The following is a 6,000-nucleotide window of genomic DNA, read 5'->3' as shown; positions in this document are numbered from 1 at the left end:
GAAAAGAATAAAGAACATTTGCTCTGCCAATGTATGCAGACTTGCTGACATACGCTGAAACACAGATGTCATCTGAGCAAAAGGTAAGCAGGACGTGTTAGAAGAGTTAGTCTCACAACCTTTCCATCTATACACAAAGATAATGTGAACTTCTCATGACTGTGAGCACTTCACTCTGGCAACAACTTCCAGCAGACCCCTATTGGCTTTTGTACTTTATGACGATCATCTTGCAATAATATAGGCAATGAGAAGAGAAACTTGCCTTTGTGATTTTCATAATGTTAGCTCATTTCTCCTCATACCTCATTGAAATGGTGATTTAAGGGCGGGGGCAATTTGGAATTACTGTTGGTTAGGGGCGAGCACATCTTAAATCAAATGAGTCTGTCATTTGAATGAGCTGATTCGACACTGAAAGGAAGAAACACGCTGAAAAAGGGTGAGGAACGAGAGGCTATCCATTTATTTTTTGATGGACCAAAGTGGGGTCAAATTGTTATATACTGGAGAGACTTTCCAGTTCACACTGGCTTCTCTCCTTAGAGAAGGCTCTGGACAAGGATGTGTGGATGATAAAACGTAAGATAATTTCCAGCCAGTGCCAATTTGCATTGTTCTGTCCTGCCTGCATTGTAAGATATATTTTAGTGATTTCTAATCATTTTTATGTTCGAAAGACTTAGACCCCAAGGAGGCTCAGAAATTTGAAAAGAGAAGGGGAAATATAATCGAAATTGGGTATAGTCAATTAAACAGAAAGATATTAAGCATATGGAAAAGGCATTTTTGGATAAACTATGGTTAACTCAAACCAGAAAATACAGAATGCCGTAGACCAACTGTTCAGTGATACCCAACATGGACTTTCTCAGGCGCCTTGGAATATTAAAGGAACAAAACTAAGAGAAACAAATAAGATGTATTTTGGTAATATCTGTCCCATATATTTTGGGGGTGGTTGGTAGATACATGGATGTGTGTGTGTGTGTGTGTGTGTGTGTGTGTGTGTGTGTATGCATATATTCTATATGTGTGTTGACATACAAGTATGACAATGCATATATAACATATATTCTGGCACAGTATGATGATAGAGGATTCCATATAAAATGATTATGTTTGATAGCTTCAAATTCACTTTAAGTCATTTCATTTAGCCTGGGTTAAAGAGCTGAAGTGATGGCTTGGTGGCTAAAATGCTTGAAGTGCAGGTAGGAGGATCTGAGCTCAAGACCCCAGAATACAGGTAACATGGGTGGTTGTCTATAATATTAGAACACATATAGGAACATGGGACACAGAGCCAAGAGAATATCCAGAAGCTCATCGGCCAGTTAGCTTGGTGTACATAACAGCAAACAAGAATCTGTTTCAAATCAGGTAGAAGGTAGGAATTGATATGCCAGGTTATCCTCCAATCTCCATATCCATTGTATATTTGCACATACTGCTTAAAATAAAAATAACCCAGATTAAGTTAAATATTTGCAATATAGCAAAGAACAGGGTAATTTGCATTAGTGTGACAATTGAAAGTTGGAAGCTATTTAGTGCCAGGAGTGGGGTGAGAATGGAAGAAAATAAAGTATTAGTAAGCAAAACTATTGTTAGAAAGTACCCTTAATAGCACAATGTTGTAACTCACAGTGTCAAAATGGAATGATACATCATGTAGCTCAAACTGGATGGGTACACTGGGTAGAGAAAGATCAGTTGTCATGAAGTCAAATGCAACTTAATTCAGATCAATGAATACATACATAAGGCCCTCCAAGCACCAGGTGCAATGTTAGCTGCTGGGAAGCCAAAGGTGGATACAGAACCCCAGGTACAAAAAAACAATGGGGCATAGTTAAGTGAGCCAACTGTGGACTTTGAGATGAATATATGCAAGGAGACATGTACATATGTAGGCACATATGTAGGCACAAAAGATATTGTTAGTGTACTTAAGAATCTCTTGCAAATGTGACTTGTACTTTGAGGTGAAAGTAGTAGACTGATTTAAGAAGGAACTTATATCTGATCTTTGTCAGGATAAAGGGGAGGCAGTCAGAGGTAGTTGTGGGTAGAGGACACTTGACAACCCTGATATAGACATTTGCTTCTTTGAAGGAAGGAAGATAGAAATGGATCATCCACACTCTACCTTCCAAATCCAGTATTACAAATCTAGAATTCAGGATGCAGAGATGTCTCAGAGGTAAAGATTTGACATATAAACACTAAGACCAAATTTTGGGTCCTCAGAGCTCACATAAGAGCTGGGTAGATATGGTAGCCTACCTGTAATCAAAACACAGAAGAGGTAGAGACAGGGGACTTCTGAGAGAAGCTGACTAGTTAAGTGATCAGGGACTGACAAGCTCCAGAATCTAGAGACCATGCACTATTAAATCGAGTGGAAAGTGAATGAGGAATACCTAATGTCAACCATGGACTGCCATACCCATGCTCACACACATACATGTATACATGTACAAGCATCACTCACTCACATACATTAACATATGCATAATATATATTGAAAGACACTGAAAGACCCTGTCACCAAACAAGAAGCAATACAGAATTCCATAGCTTCAATTCGAAGCCTAACACATTAACTTTTGCCATGGTTGGAAGGAATCCAACATTCTCATCCCCAAACCCTGGAGGAAGTTTTGAGGTCATCTTTGATTTCCTCATCTTGTTCATTCACTCCATTCAACAACTGTTTCTGAAGAGTCTCCTATAGCAGCAGATAATATTTCAGGCCTTCAGAAACTGTGAGCATATAATAGATTTGCATACTTTCACAGTACTTTGGGAGTTAAAAGGCAACTCATACGCACAAGCAACAGGCAAATGCTAGTGACTATTGAAGGCAGTAAATGCTAAGGAGAAATTGAGAATAGGTTAACTAAGGGGACTGTTTGTCCAAGGAAGGTTTATCTATTCCTACTGCCCCAGCATAATTAGAATGTCTTTAATTATTTGAAATCCACTTTAATTTTACATCATACCCTGGTTTGGTTTCAATGCCATCTAGATGCTGACCGTAGTTAAAAGCCAGGAGTAGTGTGCATGCATATATGCGTATACATACTCACTCACGCAAAAGCCATATATAACTTAGTAACCCAGGAGAGTTTCACCAAGAGAGAAGCTTCTGGGGACAGATCTGGAAAAGAGAGGTGACAGCAAGAGTGAGGCCAACCCTAGGTCTCTATGGACTTCTCTAAATAAATAACCAGGACAAGGTTTAAGGCAGTGGTTCTCAAACTTCCTAGTGCTGTGGCCCTTTAATACAGTTCCACATGTTGTAATGACCTCCCCAACCATAAAATTATTTTGTTCATATTTTATAACTATAGTTTTGCTACTCTTAAGAATCATAATATGACTGTGTTTTCTGATGGTCTTAGGCAACACCTTTGAAAGGATCCCTTGACTCTCAGAGGGGTCATGGCCCACAGGTTAAGAACCAGTGTTCTAAGGTTTCTGAGTAGCACAGGTGACCATGTAGGAGAAGTGGGATGGCTAAGAGCCTAGCAGAGGGCAAATAGGCTGGAGGAAAGGGGAGTTTGCTTTGGAGTAGTTCAGGAGCCCGGGCCATGACATAAGAGAGGTAAACTTTGCTGAGTCCAGTGGAAAGGCTAGCTAGTTCTTACACTAGAATGACATATATGACTTCGATTTTCAAAGCATCATCTTGGCATTCTTTATGAAATCTAGTCTATGGAGCAGAAATAATGGCAAGTTACAATGGCACAGTAACCTGTGTTGCTACACCAGCCTGTGTGAACGACAGACCTAGCTTAGGACAGGATGAGAGGCATCAGTTCTAGGAATGCTGTCAGACAGCAGCAGCTCCTTAGCAAGAGGATTCCAGGTCCTAACAGGAGATGACATTAGCTGAAATATCCAACAAAAGGGAGAGAGAAGCTATAGAGTCCATATCCAGTGGTTAGTCACAGGCTGTGGTTGAGGGATGGGGCCATCCACCCATCTCCAAAATTTTAACTCAGGATTGCTTCTGCCTAAAGGAAATACAGGGACAAAGAGTGGAGCAGAGAATAAAGGAGAGACCATCCAGAGACTGCCCCACCTAGAGATCCATCCCATATGCAGGCACTAAACCTAGACACTATTGCTGATGCCAAGAAGAGCTTGCTGACAAGAGCCTGATATAGCTGTCTCCCGAGAGGCTCTGCCAAAGCCTGACCAATACAGATGAAGATGATTGCAGCCAATAATTAGACTGAGCATGGGGACCCAAATGGAGGAGTAAGAGGAAGTACTGAAGGAGCTGAGGGGTTTGCAACCTGATAGGAAGAATAACAATATCAACCAACCAGATTCTCCAGAGCTCCCAGGGACTAAACCACCAACCAAAGAGTACACATGGAGGGACCCATGGCTCCAGCTGCATAGGTACCAGAGGATGGCCTTATTTGGCATCAGTGAGAGGGAAAGCCCTTGGTCCTATGAAGGCTCAGTACCCCAGTGTAGGGGAATGCTAAGGCGGTGAGGAGGGAGTGGGTGGATGGGGGAGCCCCCTCATAGAAGCAGGGGGAGGGGGAATGGGTTAGGGGGTTTGCAGAGGGGAAACAGGGAAAGGGAATAACTTTGAAATGTAAATAAATTAGCTAGTAAAAAACAAGGCATCATTAGGTGTCTCAAATCAATAATAATAATAATTAATAATAATAATAATGAAGGCATGAGGTCCTCAAACTGGAGAGCAATAACTAAAAACTTCATCGGGGACTGATCAACAATGCCTGCTGCTTTGTTCTGACTGACCCAGCAGAGGAAGATTATTTTGCTCACTTTCTTCAAAGTCTTGTCTTTATCCACAACACATTCCCCAAACAGTGAATGTCACCTAAGTTTAGCTCACAAATAGCTGCTTCCATCTGGCAAACGATGAAGATGGCTCCAGTGTGGGTGTTTCCGATTAATTACAACATGAGAAAGAACTTACCAAGTTTAAGTCATTCAAAGAACTGACCCTCAAATAACAGCAGATAAGTAACAAAGGTGGTGGATGACAAATATATACTTCAAAAGAATGTTGGTCAGCCTGTACCACTGAGTCGTGTCCTGTTCCTTAAAGCCCCTGAGGGGTAAATGCCCTGTGTGATAAATGCTAGTGTCCTCATGCTTTTGTTTTTATTGTATTTCCAGCTCTAACGTATAACCCTGAACAGGAGATGAGAGCAGGAATACAGGTAGAACATCGGGATCTATAACCCCAGCCCTTTCTAATGTTACTAGAGTTACCATAGTCACCTTATGTGATTATTCCTGCAGTTTGAGGGCATGATTGGTTATATTTTGTAACAATGTATTGTTCTCATCAGGACATAACCCTGAGAGACCCTCATCATGAGAATTAAGAACATAGTCATGTTTTTAAAATTAGATAAAAATGTACTTACATCCTAGGAATATTAAGGCATTATCTAAATGAGAAAGGCAATAATCCACAATTATTTAAATCAGCACTATTAAAAAGTTTATCAGAAATAAGGTACTAAGACATTTTACATAAAATCTCTTTATTTGTACAATTAAGTCTAATCAATTTTAATCCATGTGATTAATTTAAAAAAACAAACCATCTAAGGCTAAGTTTCCATAGCCTTTGATGGGAGGCAAATCAGAGTCCCAGGGAACTGCAGAAGTCTTTAGCTACTCATCCTGTAGGTAGCAGAGTGAGGATTTGTTAGACATTGGTATTCAGAGCCCATGGCATCCAAACCGCCATTCCTCACCCTCTCCATGCAGAGCTAGCATTAGCTCAGGCTTTGGCAGAATTGCGGCCTCAACAAATGGAAGCCATCGCGATGATGGTTATTACAGCAGTGGGAATTCAATACGTGGTGGGTAAGTGAATGAATACGTGAGTCATCCACACTGAGCCATTGAGGTGATAATTGAGCTCAGGAAGAAATGAGCTCATGGTGGGGATGGGGGCGGGGAGGGCGAGAAAGGGCTGAGAGCTGGAAC

Source organism: Mus caroli, unplaced genomic scaffold (genome assembly GCF_978045245.1).
Source record: "Mus caroli unplaced genomic scaffold, Mus_caroli_1 scaffold_7, whole genome shotgun sequence".
Taxonomy (NCBI): domain Eukaryota; kingdom Metazoa; phylum Chordata; class Mammalia; order Rodentia; family Muridae; genus Mus; species Mus caroli.
This window is presented reverse-complemented; position numbering follows the sequence as displayed.